This window comes from Alosa pseudoharengus, unplaced genomic scaffold (genome assembly GCF_046254945.1).
Source record: "Alosa pseudoharengus isolate Yale_2024_CS ecotype anadromous, Long Island Sound unplaced genomic scaffold, YU_APseudo_1.1 YU_APseudo_1.1_scf_9, whole genome shotgun sequence".
In the NCBI taxonomy this organism is placed as follows: domain Eukaryota; kingdom Metazoa; phylum Chordata; class Actinopteri; order Clupeiformes; family Clupeidae; genus Alosa; species Alosa pseudoharengus.
This window is the reverse complement of record NW_027468881.1, coordinates 23,299,524-23,324,832: the sequence shown is the minus strand read 5'-3', so window position 1 is coordinate 23,324,832 and position 25,309 is coordinate 23,299,524. Positions and strand designations below refer to the sequence as shown.

General features: G+C 41.7%; 2 long non-coding RNA genes across 13 annotated transcripts; one reads left to right on the top strand and one right to left on the bottom strand.

Annotated features, from left to right (window-relative positions):
- Window positions 1-3,320: 3,320 nt before the first annotated feature.
- On the top strand, window positions 3,321-11,627 carry LOC143114831 (uncharacterized). 8 transcript variants are annotated; one of them, XR_012985005.1, is made up of 10 exons: window positions 3,321-3,459; window positions 4,699-4,771; window positions 5,287-5,352; window positions 8,563-8,679; window positions 9,130-9,180; window positions 10,541-10,630; window positions 10,728-10,820; window positions 10,949-11,034; window positions 11,155-11,297; window positions 11,466-11,627. It is a non-coding gene; the product is annotated as an uncharacterized LOC143114831 (long non-coding RNA). The 8 variants fall into 8 exon arrangements; XR_012985008.1 differs by lacking the exon at window positions 3,321-3,459 and adding an exon at window positions 3,467-3,975; XR_012985002.1 differs by lacking the exon at window positions 3,321-3,459 and adding an exon at window positions 3,467-4,134 and having other exon boundaries at window positions 11,161-11,297.
- A 7,065-nt stretch (window positions 11,628-18,692) lies between these two features.
- LOC143115031 (uncharacterized) lies at window positions 18,693-24,368 on the bottom strand. 5 transcript variants are annotated; one of them, XR_012985028.1, is made up of 5 exons: window positions 23,651-24,317; window positions 23,020-23,092; window positions 22,425-22,490; window positions 19,712-19,828; window positions 18,693-19,347 (listed from the first exon to the last, which is right to left on the bottom strand). It is a non-coding gene; the product is annotated as an uncharacterized LOC143115031 (long non-coding RNA). The 5 variants fall into 5 exon arrangements; XR_012985029.1 differs by lacking the exons at window positions 18,693-19,347; window positions 19,712-19,828 and adding exons at window positions 20,487-20,674; window positions 24,325-24,368 and having other exon boundaries at window positions 23,651-23,756; XR_012985027.1 differs by lacking the exon at window positions 19,712-19,828.
- Between the last annotated feature and the right edge of the window lie 941 nt (window positions 24,369-25,309).

Here is a 25,309-nt window from a genome sequence, read left to right as displayed (position 1 = left end):
AAGCCTATGTCATCTAGATGTGATATAACATGGATTAAGACCCTTAAGTCCCACCTTCCTCCAGACTTTGAGGCACCCATATCTGTACATAGGCTTGTATTGTATAATTTACTGTGTGCCGGGTATAAAAGCTAGGAAAAATACAACTAAGCTACCACTTAGAGAGGGCTATCATACCAAATAATGTCCCTCAGGCATGGAGGATTACAAAAATCATTGGTAGATTTTGCCACCTCAGGTGACCGATATGTGATTTTTTGGGTCCTGGCCCATGGACTATAGTGTTAGATTTAGACTAGGTGATTGATGGTTTGCGTAGAGCAATATGGTGTGTTCATGGAGTCTGTGAATAACATGGGAAAACATTTTTCCAAGCGGAAAAGTTGTCGTGAACACCACCTCATGTAGGAACAACACCCTGGGCGTTGTGTTATCAAATTCTCACTATGTTTTTCTGAAAACTATGTATCGAAGTATATGTTATGTATACCAGAGGCGGACATCCCGGGTTCAGAAAGTCCTGCCAAAGTCCTGCCAAGTATTTGATCCAACCATTTAGTAAACCAGCTCATCCTAATGAGCAGTCAGGTAGATCAGATAATTAGTGATGTCACCTGTGTTAAGTGCACAGGTAGAAAGAATATATGACAGGACTTTTACTTTCTGGAACCAGGATGTCCGCCTCTGATTTTCACTCAATAGTGAGTGAGATCTAGTAATTTTAGTCTTATGTCCTAGTAGATCTCTTATTCAAATGAATTGAATTTTCAGTTAATAACAGTGTTTGTGCAATATCTCCTGAGTATGTTGAAGGATCTACATCGAACCTGGCACTCTTAATCACCATGAAGGCTAGATGGACCGACTAGGTATTCAATGTTGTAGGGTCAAAGTCATACTGTATGTCATTCAAGAACACACTGTTTGCAAGATATCTCAACACATTGAAGGACCTTCAGCAATCCTGGGACAGTTAATCACTATAAGGGGTAGATGACCTGATTAGCTTGTCATCATTATTGGGTCAAAGGTAAAGATTGCATGGGGTCTTACACAAAATATTGTTCAACCACAATGTTTCTGCAATTCCTATTATACGTTGTCATGCTTTCTTACTGACATTTTTATTTCTCTTTTAGATTAGATTCAACTTTATTGTCATTGTGCAGAGTACAAGTACAAAGACAACGAAATGCAGTTTATGTCTAACCAGAAGTGCAAAAAAGCGCAATGTGATATACAAAGTATAGACATGTGGTGCATAGACAGAACAGGATATATAGTGCAGTGCAGACAGTAGTATACAGTTAGTTTACAGAAGGTGGTTTACTGTAATATAAATTCAATATAAATATGTGCAGTGTATTAGCAGTAACCTTATAAGAGCAGACTATAACTATGGCTATGTAGTATGAACAACATGTACAGATATGTGCAGAGTAGTAGCACAATGTCCGCCTCCTTGTTGTCCCTGTCACCGGGATGCAGAGCTAGAGTTCAGTAGGGTGACAGCCGCAGGGAAGAAGCTTCTTCTGAACCTGTTGGTTCAGGTGCGGAGAGACCTGTAACACCTCATGGAGGAGAGTGGGGTGAACAGTCTGTGGTTGGGATGAGAACAGTCTTTGATGATGCTGCAAGCCTTACGCAAGCATCGTTTGTCCTGGATGGCCTCGATGGAGGTGATGCGTTGGGCAGTTTCCACAAACCTCTGCAGTGCTTTCCGGTCGGAGGCTGAGCAGTTGCCATACCATACTGTGACACAGTTGGTGAGGATGCTCTAGATGGTGCAGCGGTAGAATTTCACCAGGATCTGAGGAGACAGTGGACCTTCTTTAGTCTCCTCAGGAAGAAAAGACGCTGGTGAGCCTTCTTGATCAGAGTAGATGTGTTAAGGGTTCAAGAGAGGTCCTCAGAGATATGGACACCCAGAAACTTGAAGCTGGTGACACGCTCCACCTCAGTCTCGTTGATAAGAATGAGGGTGTGTGTGCCAGCTTTAGACTTCCTGAAGTCCACAATTAGCTCTTTCGTCTTCTTGGTGTTGAGAGCCAGGTTGTTGTCAGTGCACCACGATGTTAGATGCTGGACCTCCTCCCTGTGGGCCGTCTCATCGTTGTTGCTGATGAGACTAATCACCGTAGTGTCATCTGCAAACTTGACAAATGGTGTTAGAGCCATGTACAGGTTTGCAGTCGTAGGTAAAGAGGGAGTAAAGGAGAGGGCTCAGCACACATCCCTGTGGTACGCCGGTGTTCAGGGTGATGGTTGAGGAAGTGTGGTTATCTAACCTAACAGACTGAAGTCTGTAGGTTAGGAAGTCCAGAATCCAGTTACAGAGGGAGGTATTGATGCCGTTCACTGAGTTTGCTGATCAGTTTGGAGGGGATGATAGTGTTGAATGCTGAACTAAAGTCAATGAACAGTATTCTCATAGGTGTTGCTATTGTCAAGTCAAGTCAAGTCAGATTTATTTATAAAGCGCATTTAACATGCACATAGTGCAATCCAAAGCGCTCCACAAACAAGACACACAAGACAAAAGATGTCGGATGGAGCGGCGTAGTCGCCAGCGTACCCATGACATCAAGACAAGACAAATACATTTAAAAAAAATAACAAATACAAAAAATGCCGGACGGAGCGGCGTAGTCGCCAGCGTACCCGTGACACCAAGACATACAAGACAGACAACAAAAAAAACAAACAAATAAAAAAAGAAAATATATTTTAAAAGTGGAAAAAGTGATGTTAAAATTAGTCCAATTTCCAAACCAGCTGAAAATGTCCAAGGGCATTCGTGTAGATCCGCAATTCGGTGGACTTAACAGCGACTTTGTTGCTCCGTGAGAATGCAGCTCTTCACCGTTAACGTTAGTTTGCAGTTTGCAAGGCAGCTCGCAGGTCAGCAACAGCTCGGCGGGCACGGTAGATCTTTCGCAGAGTAGAGCCTAGGTCCGGCTGTCCCGAGAGATCCACTCGACCAGACAGTGAAGTGCACTGTTCACGGATGGATGGAAGGATTTCAGAGGCCCAGTTAGTCTGCAGTTGGCATGGCAGCTCACAGGTCAGCAACAGCTCGGCGGCCACGGCAGATCTTTCGCAGAGTAGCCTAGGTCCAGCTGTCCCGAGAGATCCCCTCGACCAGACAGTGAAGTGCTGCACCGCTCACGGTGGGACAGGGCAGGGTGAAGTGCCGTAGAGATGGCATCCTCTGTGCTCCTGTTCTGATGGTAGGCAAATTAGAAGGGGTTCAGTGAGGGTGGTAAGCAGGTCTTGAGGTGGGCCAGGACCAGCCTCTAGAAGCACTTCATGAGCAACCCGATCACACTCGCCATGCGTATGATTCCGGACGCAAACCTGTGCACGCCAATGCGTACAGTAATGTACGCAATTGTCAATAATTCGCACATGCGCGATAGCCTGAAATAGGCTTCCTCGAGCTTGCAATGGTTTTCACAGGTAGGCTACAGTAAGCTAGCTTAAATCCGTTCATTTGCTCGTGTTTGCTATTGTTTCTGTTTCAAAATGTGTGTTTAAACTGCTACCCTATTTTAGTTGGATAACATGACCTATCACGCACATCTGTAGGATATTTAATATTTATTGGCGATAGTGTTTTGTTTTTTTAATTGGTATAAGCGAGCGTGCCTTTAATAGGCTACGAGCGAGCCTAATTTTAATAATAATAGCCTGGTAAAGCTGTAATATTTTAATTTGAGCCTTGTTAAACATCCGCGATATATTTAGTAGTTTGTTTGAGATTTGTGGACTGTTTGGAAGGTGACTGCTATAAAGTTCTCGGACATACTTTTTTAAAAAAGTGGCGAAAGTCCAGTTCAAATCGGAGAAATTTTCCATCACGTCCTATATTGATGTCATTAGTTTGCGACATAATTGTTCACTCCTCGGCTGCCGCAGCCCAGATGGATGCATAGGGATGGATGTTGTGGTCAGCCTTGGTAAATTGGTACAAAAGTATGTCTTTTTTCGTGGTCAGTTAAACTCCTGTTCTGCCTTGTTCGCTTCCAAGTTTTGCAAGTATAAGAAAACAAGGATCACGTCAATAGGCCTAGGTTTTAAGACAACAGCTGGCAGCAGTCTGCCTGCCCCGTGTCTTACCATGCCGCCGGTGATGTAAGTAAGCAATGTCCCGTTTAATGTCAATATAACTTACTGTTCACCTTGATAGTTGGCTATTGGGTAATGTTTCCATTTTCTTTTCTAGTGTACTTTGATAAGAAAACGAAACATTTTCAATGATGGAATGGATCATTCTATACACATCGATGTTACATGCACGCAATGAAAAAGCTAATAAGCTAGCGCTGGCAATGGCAATAGGCAAACTTCATCAAAATGGACAGTTCAAAACAAACGTTGAATCTTATCATTCTCTGTTGCAGTACCTTAGAAGAGATGGATATTATAACAATATTGCAGTATTACTACAATATTTTCTTCAAATAAATCAACTGGCCGATACAATACTGCACTGAGGTAGCCATCTAGTCATGAGTTTGTGGTTATAGCTGTTGAGATGCCCAGCTGTTATGGGGAAACAAAAATAACATGGCACCAAAGAATTGTCTTGTTTACAGGGCAATCCATGTATTAGTGAACACATGATGATTTCCTGTGGCCCAGTGGTCAGATAAATAAATGAATGAATTATTGAAAAAAATATTCTTCCCCTTTCAGAAAGAAGCTGTTCTGATGTGTTTTCCTTTCCACCCCAAATCCCTATCCCACATAATTTGACCAGTGGTCCTTGGTATGTCCATCTTGCATTTGCATTGAACACATTCATATTTTTTATTTTCTTTCTCTCAAAATGTATTGCTCGGCATTCTTCGGACATTCGACTCTGGCAGTGATTGTAAGTTGGAAGAGGTTAGCAATGTAAGGAAGGGTATAGTACATATGATTTAATCTGGAGTGTTCAGTAGTATATATTATTTTAACCTGAGTGTCCAGTGTTCAGAAATCAGTCTTAGAATTAATATATAAGACTACTATAGAAATACTATAGCGTCTAGAATATTATAGAGGTATTACAACATCACAGAATTATGTTATGTTCCGCTTGTGTTGTCCTGCTGTGGCTGTCTATTGTTGTTGTTGTTGTTGTTGTTCTGTGGTGTATGTGTTGTTGTGTGTGCAATTGTTGTGTGTATTTTTGGTGGGCTGATGGTTGTTGTTGACTGTTTTTGAAAAAAGAACACTAACTGTAGGCATAATTGCTCTTGGATGGGGATTTAAAGCAAGGTTCCTATTGATCTCCTTCAGATAATGTGGCCTCTTCATTTTCAACTGGGAAGGACCTGCATGGACTTGAGAATACAGAGCCAATCGGTATGTACAGTATTAGACACACACACACACTCACTCACTCACTCACTCACTCACTCACACGCACTCTCTCAGAGGAATCAACGCTGTTACACCTATCCTGTAGATGTCAATTAATATGAATTAAGACATGTCACACCTTCCTATTTACTATGGTACATCATATTCAGAAAATACATAGTTTTCATGGCTGCAACTGCTTTGCCTTTGTGTTGGAGCTCAAAACATCAAACATTGTGTTGGAGCTTCAAAATAGAAAAATAATTTTTTTGCAGACACAATGCTTTGCGTTACAGCTAGAGGGATGAAACTTTGCACACTCCATGTGGGTCATGTGCAGAAGGTCTGACTTGAATTTCAGTTCGTAGCTCCATGCTACCACCCAAAACTCCACCTCTGAAGTGGGAGTGGTCAACTTTTTAAAAGTTTTTCCTTCACAGTTTTTTTTGTTAGTGTCTCAGAGATCCCACCTTTGGAGCAGTTGTCAGGGGCCTCAAGGCGGTGCCGTTCGTCTTGGTCCCATCCCTCTAGCACCTAGCGTTACCGCGCCAGAAGAGAGAAACCTTGTACGTTTCGAACAGTTTATCTCCTTCCGGGAATAATCCACCGACTCCAAACTGAGCCTGGCTTGTTTGTGATGTCCCGTTGTTCAACATATTCTGATTTCATACTTATCAGACCAACAAAAGTGAGTTTTTTTGGCTAAAAATGTAAAAATGGCTAAACGTTAGCAATTCCACTGCTTTGTTATTTTGCATAGCAACCACCATATGTACCCTAGCAACACCGAAGCAACCACCTTAATTACCCTAGCAACACCCTAGCAACCATCTTAATTACCATAGGAACCGCTTGAATAATGTCAAGCTAGCAACCACTATAGCAACCAAGATGCTTACCCTAACAACCACCATAGCAACCATGTTATTTTGCATAGCAACCACCATATCTACCCTAGCAACACCATAGCAACCATTCAAATTACCCTAGCAACAACCTAGCAACCACCATAATATGACCATAGTAACCACCATAGCAATGCCATTACTGACCTGACCAACATATGTGTGTTTTTTGGCTAAAAATTGAAAAATGGCTTAATGTTAAATAGTCAAAAAACTTTTTTTTGCAGACACAATGCTTTGCGTTACAGCTAGAGGGATGAAACTTTGCACACTCCATGCGGGTCATGTGCAGAAGGTCTGACTTGAATTTCAGCCTCGTAGCTCCATGCTACCACCCAAAACTCCACCTCTGAAATGGGAGTGGTCAACTTTTTTTATTTTTTTCCTTCACAGTTTTTTTTTGGGTGTCTCAGAGATCCCACCTTTGGAGCAGTTGTCAGGGGCCTCAAGGCTGTGCCGTGCCTCTTGGTCCCATCCCTCTAGCACCTAGCGTTACCGTGCCAGAAGAGGTAAACCTTGTACGTTTCGAACCGTTTATCTCCTAACGGGAATAATCCACCGACTCCAAACTGAGCCTGGCTTGTTTGTGATGTCCCGTTGTTCAACATATTCTGATTTCATACTTATCGGACCAACATAAGTGAGTTTTTTTTTGGCTAAAAATGTAAAAATGGCTAAACGTTAGCAATTCCACTTCTTTGTTATTTTGCATAGCAACCACCATATGTACCCTAGCAACACCCAAGCAACCACCTTAATTACCCTAGCAACACCCTAGCAACCATCTTAATTACCCTAGCAACCACTTGAATAATGTCAAGCTAGCAACCACCATAGCAACCAACATGCTTACCCTAACAACCACCATAGCAACCATGTTATTTTGCATAGCAACCACCATATCTACCCTAGCAACACCATAGCAACCATTCAAATTACCCTAGCAACAACCTAGCAACCACCATAATATGACCATAGTAACCACCATAGCAATGCCATTACTGACCTGACCAACATATGTGTGTTTTTTGGCTAAAAATTGAAAAATGGCTTAATGTTAAAGGAACACGCCACCCAAAATCAGTAGTAATATATGTTCTTACCTTAACTTTCACGAGTTGAGTCATACCTCTCCCGCGCCGGTAAGTGCACTCAAACGCTCTGTCGCGCGGCGCGAATGTGTTAGCATGTTGCTATGCTAGCGGGCTCTGCCGTGGCCGTAGAGAGAGGAACATAGCAGTAATCAAACACCTCCACATTATTAATATTATTAACACCTAATTGTAGATCCTATCCACCACAGAGTTTAGAATCCATGCTGGATCGACCCTCAGCCTCTCCCTCTCCTCTGAGCGAGAGAGAGGCACACACACTAGAGATGCGCTGATGGGCTATTATTTCAACCATAACTGCATTGCAAAACTTATCATCCATCAGCACCAAAGTTTGTTGCATTAGATCAGTCTTTCTAGAACAGGCAAGGGCTTTCTAGCCTCACGTCAGCAGCGCTGCATCACCCATATAGGCTAGCCTACATTAAAACAACGGATGGTGGGCGGGTGCGGTTTTGAAAATTGGTCAACAAACTTTGGTGCTGATGGATGATAAGTTTTGCTATGCAGTTATGGTTGAAATAATAGCCCATCAGCGCATCTCTAGTGTGTGTGCCTCTCTCTCGCTCAGAGGGGAGGGAGAGGCTGAGGGTCGATCCAGCATGGATTCTAAACTCTGTGGTGGATAGGATCTACAATTAGGTGTTAATAATATTACCACGCTAGGTCGAAGTACTCCCAAGTGCTATTGCGCCACACATTGTAGTTCTCCTGTTTATTCGCTTGGAAAATCGCCACGTTTCATGTTGTGTGACGTACACATTTTTATCAACTACTCGTGCAACTGTATTTAAGTAGGGAAAATGTGGAGGTGTTTGATTACTGCTATGTTCCTCTCTCTACGGCCACGGCAGAGCCCGCTAGCATAGCAACATGCTAACACATTCGTGCCGCGCGACAGAGCGTTTGAGTGCACCTACCGGCGCGGGAGAGGTATGACTCAACTCGTGAAAGTTAAGGTAAGAACATATATTACTACTGATTTTGGGTGGCGTGTTCCTTTAAATAGTCAAAAAATAATTTTTTGCAGACACAATGCTTTGCGTTACAGCTAGAGGGATGAAACTTTGCACACTCCATGCGGGTCATGTGCAGAAGGTCTGACTTGAATTTCAGCCTCGTAGCTCCATGCTACCACCCAAAACTCCACCTCTGAAATGGGAGTGGTCAACTTTTTTTATGTTTTTCCTTCACAGTTTTTTTTGTGGGTGTCTCAGAGATCCCACCTTTGGAGCAGTTGTCAGGGGCCTCAAGGCTGTGCCGTGCCTCTTGGTCCCATCCCTCTACCACCTAGCGTTACCGTGCCAGAAGAGGTAAATCGTGTACGTTTCGAACCGTTTATCTCCTTCCGGGAATAATCCACCGACTCCAAACTGAGCCTGGCTTGTTTGTGATGTCCCGTTGTTCAACATATTCTGATTTCATACTTATCGGATCAACATAAGTGAGTTTTTTGGCTAAAAATGTAAAAATGGCTAAACGTTAGCAATTCCACTGCTTTGTTATTTGGTATTGCAACCACCATATGTACCCTAGCAACACCCAAGCAACCACCTTAATTACCCTAGCAACATCCTAGCAACCATCTTAATTACCCTAGCAACCACTTGAATAATGTCAAGCTAGCAACCACCATACCAACCAACATGCTTACCCTAACAACCACCATAGCAACCATGTTATTTTGCATAGCAACCACCATATCTACCCTAGCAACACCACCAGCATATATTTTCTAACAGTTTTACCTTTACATCCTGCAGAAGTTCAAGAGGGATCTCTCGTATGCAGTGCTGCTCCTTTGCCTCATCAAGGTGAGACATGTCTAACCTACAGTATATTCCACCCTTATGTTTGCTTAATCTCATTCTGGCATATGGTTTTATTAAGCACTAAAAACTACCTGCACTCGTCACGTCACTCTGAACAGTGATCTCATCCTGGCATATGGTTTTATTAATCACACAGAAGGGAGGAATATAACATTATAGCTTAAATCACATCTCCACACTACAGGCGTTCAAAAAATATATAATTTAGGCTATCTACGGTAGGTACGGTTATGGTAGGTATGGTTATGGATATGGTTTGCATGGCTGAAACTGCTTTGCCTTTGAGTTGGAGCTCAAAACGTATCATATGTGTACCTCGTTCGCCAATATGCAAAATAGAGCCATGAATAGATTTATGTCCTCCAAAGTTTGCAGGAAAGTGGGACATGTCCTATTGTATGTTAAATCACACCTACAACTGATCGATCGTATGATATGCAAAAGTCTGCAGGAAAGTAGGTCAGGCTTTCAGAATATATACAGTGGGACATGTCTCAATTCATGTTAAATGTTAAATCATTTTCTTCATAATTAAAGGTTTGAAGAGACAGAGGACGGTGGTGCAAAAGAGAAGGAGGGCCAGCCGGTCCTCGTGGAGTTCAATCAGTGGCAGGTTTTTTTTAGCCTGACAGTGTAGCTGTAATGTTAAAGTTGGTGACTTTGGAGAGCTAGACGGTAAAGATGTGCACCCGCTAATATTGGGTACAGTGAAGAAAGAAAGGGAGGGAGGCTGCTTTTAAAAGAGAGGTAAAGTATAATTTTTTTACGGGTGCGAAATCACGATAAATGACCGGCAAAACCCTACTGCTGAACAAACTAGCCATGAAGATGAACAATTTTTCAGCATGTTCTAGTTGGAATATAGTAGGCTAGAAGCTAATGTAATAGTGTTATTTGATGCGATATCCCGTGATATTTTAGAGGAGGCTGCGCTTCCCCTGTAGTCTTAGAGCAATCGCCTCTAGATTAGATCTATCGAAGATGACATTCAATGGAAGAACAATTATTTTAGTATGGTCACAATCTGGCCCTGAGTTTTGATACAAATTATATTGACATGGCAACACAAACCTAATTGATAATGGATTTTAAGGGGGGGGGGGGGTTAACCCTAGATTACGGTTCATTTAGGGCCAAAGTATCTTGAGGCCTTTTGGACCAATGACAGGAAGGCTGAGCTGCTGAACATATATACTCTATATATACACTAATAGGGGTGTGTCAAGTGGTATGTATAAATGAAAGTGGTGTTAAGGTTTGTTTTTGTGTCAATCCTTTCTTGAAGTTCAGAAAAGGAACCTTAACATTTGTTTTTAATGACACTGAGCGTACTGTCTTACAGATGCTTTGGGGGGTGAGAGGCCGTACGTTGACCCTGATATCAGTGGCACACATTGCCGGATGGCAATTGGCCGTCTGATAAAAGAACATGGTATGACTGGCATTCTATGTTTTCAATTTCCTTATTTAAAGATCAAAATGATGCAGACTACTGAATCTGATTACACTTTAACACCCTTCTATCTCAGCACTGAGTCAGGGTTTGTCTCGGCCTGAATATCTGCCACAACACAGGCCGCCTTGGTGGCCTGAGGAGTTGCCCTTTGCCTCAGCCAGTGACGGTACGTTAATATTGAATAACCAGCTATTACGGTTTCGACTGCATGCACACAGCTGTTGCAACATGATTTGACTTTAACTTTGTTTCTCACTATGGTCATTTTGATACACTTTGATGCATTTTTTAAAGGAAAAGGTGAAGGGCGTAAAGCTTTCACTGCTGAAGAGCTGAGGCAGGTGGTACACTCATACAATATATTGTATTACAATCTCCAGGTATATATACAATTGTATGAACCTGTCTAAAACCTTTTGCATACCAGTGTGTTTTACAGACTAAAACAGATTTGTACATACATATCTAACAATAATGCGCTTTTCCTTTAATCTGTTGAGCTGCAGCAATCTGTTGAGGCACCACCATCACCCCCATCACCAGCACCAGCAACGACCCCCCACCCACCCCCATGATGCAAGGGCGCTGGGCACCAGCAGCAGCATCACCACTTCCAGCCTTTAATGCAGATTTCAATCTCCAGGTATATATGTACAATTGTATCAAGCTGTCTAAATTGCTGTAGTTTTGCTTCATTCCTTAAAAACACAGAAAATACTTAAAAAGAGAAGGATGAATGATTTCAAGTGCAACCATTGTGTTTAAAGACATTTGTACATACATATCTAACAACGATGCGCTTTTCCCTTAGTCAGAGAATGTGCAGCAGTTTGTTGAGGCACCACCAGCAACAGTAGCAGTACCAGCTGCAGCTGCAGCTGTGTCAGTGGCAGGAGCAGCACCAACAGCAGCACAAACACCATCAGCACCACAAACACCCAATGCAATAACAATAAAGGCATTCATTCATTTACTCATTAGTCATTTTAGTTTGTATTACTACAGTCATTATTATTGTTGTAATCTCACATGTACTATGGCTACCATAATTAAAATTAGATAGATACATAGATAATGTGTCTTAATAGGCCTACAGTGAAAATACATTATATGTAGCCAACTGTTCCAGCAATTCAATTCAATTTCAATTCAAAAAACTTTATTTATCCCCGAGGGGCAATTTTTCTATGCAGTCATAGTGACATATAAGACATAACACAACATATAAGACATAACACAACATATAAGACAGGACAGACAAAGAAAGAATAGGACAGACAGGAGTGTGGGTGTGGGGGGGGGGGGGGGGGGGGGGTAGTCCCAGGAGATGGAATTGGAGGGGGCTTGGATTCAAGTTCAAAAGGCGAATAGCCTCAAAAGTAAAGGTGGCCTTCCTCCTGTTAGTCCTAGCCAGAGGACAGCGCAGACGCCTGCCAGAGGGCAGCCATTCAAAAACCCTGTGTAGGACATGGGTAGAGTCTTCTAGGATGCAGTAGGCTTTCCTTAATGTTGCCTTGTCGTGCAGTGATGTCAGAGACTGAAGAGGGTGGCCAATGATTTTAGAACATGTGTTCACAATGCTCTGGAGGTGTTTCTTATTTTTGACTGAGAGGGAGGGAAACCAGCACATGGATGAAAAGGTCAGTATACTTTCAATAAAGAAGTGTAAAAAATGCTAAGAATCTTCCTGTTCACTCCAAAGGAGTAAAGCTTCCTCAAGAAATACTGCCTCTGTTGAAATTTTTTCATACTCACCTCTGTATTAGAGTCAAAACGCAGTTTGTCATCAATGATAGTGCCCAGATATTTGTATTCATGTACAACTTCCACTGGTTCCCCATGGATTGTAGTTGCAGTCCTGCTCCCTCCACGCATAGTGAAGTCAATAAACATCTCCTTGGTCTTTGTAACATTTAGCTCCAAAAATGAGCTATCACACCATTCCACAAACTCACTGAGGACAGGCCCGTGATCTTGGACAGAACCATGTAGCAGGGAAAGGAGAACAGTATCGTCAGCAAACTTCACTAGGTGACGATCAGCATGGCGGCTTCTACAGTCATCTGTGTACAAGATGAAAAGTAGTGGTGAGAGGACACAACCTTGGGGTGAGCCAGTGGATGTGTATCTGATGTCAGAGAACCTCTTGTTGACCAGCACCGTCTGTGTTCTTTGGGTCAGAAAGTCTGTAATCCACAGAATTAGCTGATGATCCAGGTTGAAATAGTCCATACGTTTTTTAGCCAGCATGTGAGGTTGAATGGTGTTAAAGGCAGATGAGAAATCTGCAAATAGGAGCCGGGCAAAAGAATTTGGGCTTTACATGTTCATGGCATTCAAGCAAGGAGGAAGATGCATGGGGTGATATTGGACATGCATATCCACTCCTAGGCTTATTCTCCTATACTCCCCCTGTAGCCTAGTAGCCAGCATTACATTTTACATTTAAATCTCTCACTTTGGCCTATGGGACACTGACTGGATCTGCTCCTTGTTATTTCAATTCAATGATCAAGATGTACTTCCCCAACCGCCATGCTGTCTTCTGATTACCATTTGTTCTGTCGACTAGGCCTACTCTCATGAACGCTAAATTCAAGACTTCCTCAGTGGTTCCATGTGGGTGCAATACGTTGCACACTGCTCTCTGTTCCTGTGATAGTTTACAGTGTTTTTAAAAGGCGTCTAAAGGCACATTTGTTCAACATGCACTTAGTCCATTAAGCAGTAAAGCACTATAACTTGTTATTTATCATTGATTGAATGGGCATTTGTTTATTAGCCTATTGCTATTGTCCTAATTACAGTCTGACCAACATCTTCATTTGTTACCTGTTCAATTTAAGTGTTATATTGTTATCTATTTATGTTGCTTTGAACAGCAAAGATTAGGATAACGAGCCTCCTTATTCTTCAGCCAAGCAGGTAGGCCTACGGGGCGTTGCCTAGCAACAAGGGTCAGAAGTACACGTTTTTCGATATTTTGTGGAATTATACTTATTTTCATTGAATGCCAATGTCGTGAGTCATGTACCAACTTGCTTTAACTATTTCTATACATATTATACCCAGCAAAAGTCGTCTGTGCCAGTGTTTTGCATCCTAACAATATTTTGTTTATGTTTTAATACAAAACCGTTTTAATGAACTACAAATTCGGCGCCATTGTTATAAAGCAGCGTTGAAATGAACGCTACACGTCATGGGGCACGTAGTCTAATTACAGAAATAGCTATAATTTCAAAATTACAAAAATATTTTTATACATAACATGAGAAACATGCTTGAATTATTAAGATGTATCACCTGCTTGACTATAAAGTCAAAAGCTTGCAACATTTGTAATATGTTAAAATAAATGTAATTTTCCCATTTTTGCACATGAGATACACAAATGACAGAAACATTATTTATAATACATATCTTAAGTAATAAGCATACCAAATTTCAGATAAATCTGACCAGTGGTTCCACAATTCTGGCAACTCACAATATTACATTTTTACACCTTTGAGGGGCGCTACTGAGGTAACCGGGGTACCTGGGGCATTAAAAATTCTTGGAGATGCTTCCCTGCATCCGGATGAACAACATATGCTATTTTATTTCACCCTCTGAATATTTTTATTTTTCCTCAACTGGGCAAAATATGACCATGCATAGCCTACATTTGGATGAGCATGACATGATGAGAACGTAAAGCAATAGTTTCAACTTTGGCAAAAAACATTTCACATGGGCTTAAAGGCAGAGGAAGCTTTTGAGGGTTTGGGATGGCATCATCAACCCAACTTGGTGTGCATCCAAAACTGTCAGAAAATGCAGCTGAATGGCTGTGTGGATGGTACCTTGCAGGGCTGCCGCGTAGGTCAAAACTGACCAGCAGGGTGATGTCATGCAAATCATGTTTATTTCATATCAAAACACTTGCATATATCAGATAAAAGCACAATATAGATGTTATAGGTGCTTGGTTTGATCCATGAACTTTTGTGCATCCAAAACTGTCAGAAAATGCAGCCGAATGGCTGTGTGGATGGTACTTTGCAGGGCTGTCGCGTAGGTCAAAACTGACCAGCAGGGTGATGTCATGCAAATCATGTTTATTTCATATCAAAACACTTGCATATATCAGATAAAAGCACAATATAGATGTTATGAGGTGCTTGGTTTGATCCATGAACTTTTGTGCATCCAAAACTGTCAGAAAATGCAGCCGAATGCTGTGTGGATGGTACTTTGCAGGGCTGTCGCGTAGGTCAAAACTGACCAGCAGGGTGATGTCATGCAAATCATGTTTATTTCATATCAAAACACTTGCATTTATCAGATAAAAGCACAATATAGATGTTATGAGGTGCTTGGTTTGATCCATGAACTTTTGTGCATCCAAAACTGTCAGAAAATGCAGCCGAATGGCTGTGTGGATGGTACTTTGCAGGGCTGTCGCGTAGGTCAAAACTGACCAGCAGGGTGATGTCATGCAAATCATGTTTATTTCATATCAAAACACTTGCATATATCAGATAAAAACACAATATCGATGTTATGAGGTGCTTGGTTTGATCCATGAACTTTTGTGCATCCAAAACTGTCAGAAAATGCAGCCGAATGCTGTGTGGATGGTACTTTGCAGGGCTGTCGCGTAGGTCAAAACTGACCAGCAGGGTGATGTCATGCAAATCATGTTTATTTCATATCAAAACACTTGCATTTATCAGATAAAAGCACAATATAGATGTTATGAGGTGCTTGGTTTGATCCATGAACTTTTGTGCATCCAAAACTGTCAGAAAATGCAGCCGAATGGCTGTGTGGATGGTACTTTGCAGGGCTGTCGCGTAGGTCAAAACTGACCAGCAGGGTGATGTCATGCAAATCATGTTTATTTCATATCAAAACACTTGCATATATCAGATAAAAGCACAATATCGATGTTATGAGGTGCTTGGTTTGATCCATGAACTTTTGTGCATCCAAAACTGTCAGAAAATGCAGCCGAATGGCTGTGTGGATGGTACTTTGCAGGGCTGTCGCGTAGGTCAAAACTGACCAGCAGGGTGATGTCATGCAAATCATGTTTATTTCATATCAAAACACTTGCATTTATCAGATAAAAGCACAATATAGATGTTATGAGGTGCTTGGTTTGATCCATGAACTTTTGTGCATCCAAAACTGTCAGAAAATGCAGCCGAATGGCTGTGTGGATGGTACTTTGCAGGGCTGTCGCGTAGGTCAAAACTGACCAGCAGGGTGATGTCATGCAAATCATGTTTATTTCATATCAAAACACTTGCATATATCAGATAAAAGCACAATATCGATGTTATGAGGTGCTTGGTTTGTGCATCCAAAACTGTCAGAAAATGCAGCCGAATGGCTGTGTGGTGTGGATGGTACTTTGTGGATGTCGCATTTGAACCGTTTGCCCCGTGTTATCCCTGGTATATATATATTAGTGATGGGCAAATGAAACTTTGGTGAACCACTAAACCACAGCAGTGTGAAGCTAGCAACACTAATGAAAAAATCCAATATGGCTGCCACATGTAGATTTTTCAACATAAAAGTCCTTACCCAAACCAGTATATGTAACCAAAAATATTGGTTTGCTAAGGACTTTTATGTTGAAAAATGTATGTGTGGCTGCCATCTTCTTGCTTTTCAGCTAGTATCGCTAGGTTCACACTGCTGTGGTTCAGTGGTTCACCAAAGCTTCATTTGCCCATCACTAATATATATGAGCAAAGTGTGACAATAGAATTCTAACTATTGGTAGTGCAGCTGCTGGTGGTGGTGCTACTGCTGCTTATTATTATATTTCTTTTACAGCATATAATAGATATTTTTGTGTAAAGTCAAAGAAAAGATGGCAGGTGGGAAAAATACACTTTATTATACACAAGAAGGCAACACAGAACATTAATTACAGATTAATTACAGTGAATTTGTCATTTTTATTTGGTAAGGCACAACCACTTCTGGGGAACTATGTACCGGTATGTACTTCTCTCTGTACCTTCTTTGTCAAGGGGTACAGGTGTTTGTACTGGTCTGAGATGGTGTCATAACTTTTACTTTTTACTATAAAAAAAAAATCTTGTATGAGCTTTATCTTCATATTGTGATGACTACCATATCTTGCTTTAACATAATCAATAATGATATTATAGCAACTATTTAGTGTGCTAAATTTTTGTGTTTGTTTTGTCAGCCACTGTTTGATCTCTTGATTACTACCACTACGCCTCCCACTATGTAGAGCTGTGACAATTGATGAATCAATTGATCATAAATTAACAATCATAAATTAACAATGAAATTAATCATTAGTTGCAGCCCAGCTTTGATCGACCAGCCCGTGCTTTGATCCACCAGAGAAAATCACCTGCTGAAGTGCTAAGACGTGGGCCAGATGTGATGTTGATTTGTTGATATGGATAAATGTCATAATCATGAAACAACTGAGCATAATTGCTGTGATGGTTTGTGCTGGTGGTGCCGCTTCTGCTGCTCCTGCTGCAGCTACTGCTACTGCTGCTGCTGGTGCCGCTCCTGATGATGCTGCCGCTCCTCATGGGGGAGGGGGGTGGGGGGTGAGAGCCGCTCCTGATGCTGCTGCTGGGGTGGGGGGATGAGAGGCGCTGTGCCCCAGCGTACTTACTTCACAGTTTGTTGAGCCCGTACCCTAGAGTGGTACCAAACATACAGCCGTAAATGCTGCAGGAAGTGCTGCCTTGTCATGTACGGCAAATGGTGCTTCAGCCGTTTCAACCGTGCATTAAATTGCTCAGCCTGCTGGGTGTTTATGCCTGACAGCTGAGGATAGCTGTCAGCATTATAGCCAACACTGCACACACACAAACAATTGAAGAAAATATAGTATCGTTGTCTTGCATTGACAAGAACAAGTGAACAACAAGTGTAATGCATTGCAGTAAATTGTGTTGCAGAACATTGCTCACCTTTGTGATTCCTCCAGTGCAACCGGTCTATGAGGAACCAGCTGCTCTGGAAGAAAGCTGGATCGCCTGTTAAGGCTGAAGCTGTGCAGCCTGCATGCATTGTCATAAATGATAACATCCGGTGCTGAAACCCATATAAAGAATGTAGACAGAAATCAATAGTTGCAGAAAATTTGTCGAAATTGGTACTACCAAAAACATGAAGGAAGTTTTTACCGGTCAGCCATTTGGTCTTCAATGCGGTAAATGGCAAGTCAACGGACTCTGGAGACTCCATTACCGCATGATGTGGCCCTCCTCAGCCATATTCCTCAAAAGGGCCAAGAGGCACAGCACAGCCTTGAGGCCCCTGACAACTGCTCCAAAGGTGGGATCTCTGAGACACTCACAAAAAAAACTGTGAAGGAAAAACTTTCAAAAAGTTGACCACTCCCACTTCAGAGGTGGAGTTGTGGGTGGTAGCATGGAGCTACAAGGCTGAAATTCAAGTCAGACCTTCAGCACATGACCCACATGGAGCGTGCAAAGTTTCATCTCTCTAGCTGTAACGCAAAGCATTGTGCTGGCAAAAACGACTTTTTTGGCGATTTAACATTTAGCCATTTTTACATTTTTAGCCAAAAACCTCACTTATGTTGGTCCGATAAGTATGAAATCAGATTATGTTGAACAACGGGACATCACAAACAAGCCAGGCTCAGTTTGGAGTCAGTGGATTATTCCCAGAAGGAGATAAACGGTTTGAAACGTACAAGGTTTACCTCTTCTGGCACGGTAACGCTAGGTGCTAGAGGGATGGGACCAAGAGGCACAGCACAGCCTTGAGACCCCTGACAACTGCTCCAAAGGTGGGATTTCTGAGACACCCACAAAGAAAACTGTGAAAGAAAAACATAAAAAAAGTTGACCACTCCCATTTCAGAGGTGGAGTTTTGGGTGGTAGCATAGAGCTACGAGGCTAAAATTCAAGTCAGACCTTCTGCACATGACCCACATGGAGTGTGCAAAGTTTCATCCCTCTAGCTGTAACGCAAAGCATTGTGTCTGCAAAAAAATTTTTTTTTAATATTTAACATTTAGCCATTTATCATTTTTTAGCCAAAAAACACACATATGTTGGTCAGGTCAGTATTGGCGTTGCTATGGTGGTTACTATGGTCATATTATGGTGGTTGCTAGGGTAATTTGAATGGTTGCTATGGTGTTGCTAGGGTAGATATGGTGGTTGCTATGCAAAATAACATGATTGCTATGGTGGTTGTTAGGGTAAGCATGTTGGTTGCTATGGTGGTTGCTAGCTTGACATTATTCAAGTGGTTGCTAGGGTAATTAAGATGGTTGCTAGGGTGTTGCTAGGGTAATTAAGGTGGTTGCTTGGGTGTTGCTAGGGTACATATGGTGGTTGCTATGCAAAATAACAAAGCAGTGGAATTGCTAACGTTTAGCCATTTTTACATTTTTAGCCAAAAAAACTCACTTATGTTGGTCCGATAAGTATGAAATCAGAATATGTTGAACAACGGGACATCACAAACAAGCCAGGCTCAGTTTGGAGTCAGTGGATTATTCCCAGAAGGAGATAAACAGTTTGAAACGTACAAGGTTTACCTCTTCTGGCACGGTAACGCTAGGTGCTAGAGGGATGGGACCAAGAGGCACGGCACAGCCTTGAGGCCCCTGACAACTGCTCCAAAGGTGGGATCTCTGAGACACCCACAAAAAAAACTGTGAAGGAAAAACATAAAAAAAGTTGACCACTCCCACTTCAGAGGTGGAGTTTTGGGTGGTAGCATAGAGCTACGAGGCTAAAATTCAAGTCAGACCTTCTGCACATGACCCACATGGAGCGTGCAAAGTTTCATCTCTCTAGCTGTAACGCAAAGCATTGTGCTGGCAAAAACGACTTTTTTGGCGATTTAACATTTAGCCATTTTTACATTTTTAGCCAAAAACCTCACTTATGTTGGTCCGATAAGTATGAAATCAGATTATGTTGAACAACGGGACATCACAAACAAGCCAGGCTCAGTTTGGAGTCAGTGGATTATTCCCAGAAGGAGATAAACGGTTTGAAACGTACAAGGTTTACCTCTTCTGGCACGGTAACGCTAGGTGCTAGAGGGATGGGACCAAGAGGCACAGCACAGCCTTGAGACCCCTGACAACTGCTCCAAAGGTGGGATTTCTGAGACACCCACAAAGAAAACTGTGAAAGAAAAACATAAAAAAAGTTGACCACTCCCATTTCAGAGGTGGAGTTTTGGGTGGTAGCATAGAGCTACGAGGCTAAAATTCAAGTCAGACCTTCTGCACATGACCCACATGGAGTGTGCAAAGTTTCATCCCTCTAGCTGTAACGCAAAGCATTGTGTCTGCAAAAAAATATTTTTTTAATATTTAACATTTAGCCATTTATCATTTTTTAGCCAAAAAACACACATATGTTGGTCAGGTCAGTATTGGCGTTGCTATGGTGGTTACTATGGTCATATTATGGTGGTTGCTAGGTTGTTGCTAGGGTAATTTGAATGGTTGCTATGGTGTTGCTAGGGTAAATATGGTGGTTGCTATGCAAAATAACATGATTGCTATGGTGGTTGTTAGGGTAAGCATGTTGGTTGCTATGGTGGTTGCTAGCTTGACATTATTCAAGTGGTTGCTAGGGTAATTAAGATGGTTGCTAGGGTGTTGCTAGGGTAATTAAGGTGGTTGCTTCGGTGTTGCTAGGGTACATATGGTGGTTGCTATGCAAAATAACAAAGCAGTGGAATTGCTAACGTTTAGCCATTTTTACATTTTTAGCCAAAAAAACTCACTTATGTTGGTCCGATAAGTATGAAATCAGAACATGTTGAACAACGGGACATCACAAACAAGCCAGGCTCAGTTTTGAGTTGGTGGATTATTCCCGGAAGGAGATAAATGGTTCGAAACGTACAAGGTTTACCTCTTCTGGCACGGTAACGCTAGGTGCTAGAGGGATGGGACCAAGAGGCACGGGCCCCTGACAACTGCTCCAAAGGTGGGATCTCTGAGACACCCACAAAAAAAACTGTGAAGGAAAAACATAAAAAAAGTTGACCACTCCCATTTCAGAGGTGGAGTTTTGGGTGGTAGCATGGAGCTACGAGGCTGAAATTCAAGTCAGACCTTCTGCACATGACCCACATGGAGTGTGCAAAGTTTCATCCCTCTAGCTGTAACGCAAAGCATTGTGTCTGCAAAAAAATATTTTTTTGATATTTAACATTTAGCCATTTATCATTTTTTAGCCAAAAAACACACATATGTTGGTCAGGTCAGTATTGGCGTTGCTATGGTGGTTACTATGGTCATATTATGGTGGTTGCTAGGTTGTTGCTAGGGTAATTTGAATGGTTGCTATGGTGTTGCTAGGGTAGATATGGTGGTTGCTATGACAAATAACATGGTTGCTATGGTGGTTGTTAGGGTAAGCATCTTGGTTGCTATGGTGGTTGCTAGCTTGACATTATTCAAGTGGTTGCTATGGTAATTAAGATGGTTGCTAGGGTGTTGCTAGGGTAATTAAGGTGGTTGCTTGGGTGTTGCTAGGGTACATATGGTGGTTGCTATGCAAAATAACAAAGCAGTGGAATTGCTAACGTTTAGCCATTTTTACATTTTTAGCCAAAAAAACTCACTTATGTTGGTCCGATAAGTATGAAATCAGAATATGTTGAACAACGGGACATCACAAACAAGCCAGGCTCAGTTTGGAGTCGGTGGATTATTCCCGGAAGGAGATAAACTGTTCGAAACTGTTTGAAACGTACAAGGTTTCTCTCTTCTGGCGCGGTAACGCTAGGTGCTAGAGGGATGGGACCAAGACGAACGGCACCGCCTTGAGGCCCCTGACAACTGCTCCAAAGGTGGGATCTCTGAGACACTCACAAAAAAAACTGTGAAGGAAAAACTTTAATAAAGTTGACCACTCCCACTTCAGAGGTGGAGTTTTGGGTGGTAGCATGGAGCTACGAGGCTGAAATTCAAGTCAGACCTTCTGCACACGACCCACATTGCATTGTGTCTGCAAATTTTTGTTTTTTGACTATTTAACATTTAACCATTTTTCAATTTTTTTAAAAAAAACACACTGTTGGTCAGGTCAGTAATGGCGTTGCTATGGTGGTTACTATGGTCATATTATGGTGGTTGCTAAGTTGTTGCTAGGGTAATTTGAATGGTTGCTATGGTGTTGCTAGGGTAGATATGGTGGTTGCTATGCAAAATAACATGGTTGCTATGGTGGTTGTTAGGGTAAGCATGTTGGTTGCTATGGTGGTTGCTAGCTTGAAGGTGGGCCATGTGTTAATGTATGTTAACTCACATGTATAAGTGACAGGCTTTCAGAAAATATATGGTTTGCATGGCTGAAACTGCTTTGCCTTTATATTGGAGCTAAAAAAAAAAAAAGCCTGTCACTTGTACATGTGAGTTAACATACATTAGCACATGGTCCACCTTCCTGCAAACTTTGGAGGACATAAATGTATACATGGCTCTATTTTGTATATTGGCGAATGAATGGGGCATATGATGTTTTGAGCTCCAACACAAAGGCAAAGCAGTTGCAGCCATGAAAACTATGTATTTTCTGAATATGATGTACCATAGTAAATAGGAAGGTGTGACATGTCTTAATTCATATTAATTGACATCTACAGGATAGGTGTAACAGCGTTGATTCCTCCGAGAGAGTGCGTGTGTGTGTGTGAGTGAGTGAGTGAGTGAGTGAGTGAGTGTGTGTGTGTGTGTGTGTGTGTGTCTAATACTGTACATACCGATTGGCTCTGTATTCTCAAGTCCATGCAGGTCCTTCCCAGTTGAAAATGAAGAGGCCACATTATCTGAAGGAGATCAATAGGAACCTTGCTTTAAATCCCCATCCAAGAGCAATTATGCCTACAGTTAGTGTTCTTTTTTCAAAAACAGTCAACAACAACCATCAGCCCACCAAAACAACACACAACAACAATTGCACACACAACAACACATACACCACAGAACAACAACAACAACAACAACAACAACAACAACAGACAGCCACAGCAGGACAACACAAGCGGAACATAACATAATTCTGTGATGTTGTAATACCTCTATAATATTCTATAGACGCTATAGTATTTCTATAGTAGTCTTATATATTAATTCTAAGACTGATTTCTGAACACTGGACACTCAGGTTAAAATAATATATACTACTGAACACTCCAGATTAAATCATATGTACTATACCCTTCCTTACATTGCTAACCTCTTCCAACTTACAATCACTGCCAGAGTCGAATGTCCGAAGAATGCCGAGCAATACATTTTGAGAGAAAGAAAATTAAAAATATGAATGTGTTCAATGCAAATGCAAGATGGACATACCAAGGACCACTGGTCAAATTATGTGGGATAGGGATTTGGGGTGGAAAGGAAAACACATCAGAACAGCTTCTTTCTGAAAGGGGAAGAATATTTTTTTCAATAATTCATTCATTTATTTATCTGACCACTGGGCCACAGGAAATCATCATGTGTTCACTAATACATGGATTGCCCTGTAAACAAGACAATTCTTTGGTGCAATGTTATTTTTGTTTCCCCATAACAGCTGGGCATCTCAACAGCTACAACCACAAACTCATGACTAGATGGCTACCTCAGTGCAGTATTGTATCGGCCAGTTGATTTATTTGAAGAAAATATTGTAGTAATACTGCAATATTGTTATAATATCCATCTCTTCTAAGTTACTGCAACAGAGAATTATAAGATTCAACGTTTGTTTTGAACTGTCCATTTTGATGAAGTTTGCCTATTGCCAGCGCTAGCTTATTAGCTTTTTCATTGCGTGCATGTAACATCGATGTGTATAGAATGATCCATTCCATCATTGAAAATGTATCGTTTTATTATCAAAGTACACTAGAAAAGAAAATGGAAACATTACCCAATAGCCAACTATCAACGTGAACAGTAAGTTATATTGACATTAAACGGGACATTGCTTACTTACATCACCGGAGGCATGGTAAGACACGGGGCAGGCAGACTGCTGCCAGCTGTTGTCTTAAAACCTAGGCCTATTGACGTGATCTCCTTGTTTTCTTATACTTGCAAAACTTGGAAGCGAACAAGGCAGAACAGGAGTTTAACTGACCACGAAAAAAGACATACTTTTGTACCAATTTACCAAGGCTGACCACAACATCCATCCCTATGCATCCATCTGGGCTGCGCAGCCGAGGAGTGAACAATTATGTCGCAAACTAATGACATCAATAGGACGTGATGGAAAATTTCTCCGATTTGAACTGGACTTTCGCCACTTTTTAAAAAAAGTATGTCCGAGAACTTTATAGCAGTCACCTTCCAAACAGTCCACAAATCTCAAACAAACTACTAAATATATCGCGGATGTTTAACAAGGCTCAAATTAAAATATTACAGCTTTACCAGGCTATTATTATTAAAATTAGGCTCGCTCGTAGCCTATTAAAGGCACGCTCGCTTATACCAATTAAAAAAACAAAACACTATCGCCAATAAATATTAAATATCCTACAGATGTGCGTGATAGGTCATGTTATCCAACTAAAATAGGGTAGCAGTTTAAACACACATTTTGAAACAGAAACAATAGCAAACACGAGCAAATGAACGGATTTAAGCTAGCTTACTGTAGCCTACCTGTGAAAACCATTGCAAGCTCGAGGAAGCCTATTTCAGGCTATCGCGCATGTGCGAATTATTGACAATTGCGTACATTACTGTACGCATTGGCGTGCATAGGTTTGCGTCCGGAATCATACGCATGGCGAGTGTGATCGGGTTGTCATGAGGGGTGAGTGCGACTGGACAGAAGTCATTAAGGCTTGTTGCAGTGGACTGTTTTGGCACCGGCACGATGGAGATAGTTTTTTTTAAAGCATATTTTTTGGGCTTTTTTGCCTTTATTCCAATAGGACAGTGAAAATAGACAGGAGGTGAGTGGGAGAGAGAGAAATGGGGTGGGATCGGGACATGACCGCAGGTCGGATTCGAACCTGAGTCCCTGTGGGCACTTGGACCCATGCATGGTTGCGCCAAGGCCCCCCCCCCACATAAATCCAGTACAGGACAGATTATAATGCAACAAAGTATGGAAGAAGGTGGTGTATGTCTTAATTCAGTTTAAATCCATTGTGGCTTTCTTAGTTATTTACTGGGCCAGGTTTTATGAAGATTCTGAAAAGAACTCAGTTCGATCTCACGCAAACAATGTGGAATATGACAATACTAGGTCCTTTTGAATAGGAGGTCTAATCAAAAGGTTGTAAAAACACAAAGCTACAAGATCCTCTATAGGATACTCTATAGGCTACATAACTTTCAGAAAAATATTGAGACTTTGTTCGCCAAGTGGTAGTGGTGACCCCCTGTGGCTCATAGACTAGTTTACGTGCAATCTCAGGATGTGTAATCTGTCCAGATATGTAGACCAGACTAGACAGAGTCCAAAACCAACAGGAAAAAAACTGTTTAGGTGATAGCAAATATCTCCCCTGGAATTTGCTAATGCTGAACACATTAGAAACCGCTACCACAAGTAGTTGTCTTAGGAGGAGATCTGCATTCAGCCGTGTGTCATACATGCCTTGAATAGAGTTGCAACGCGCAACGCGCAGACGTCCTG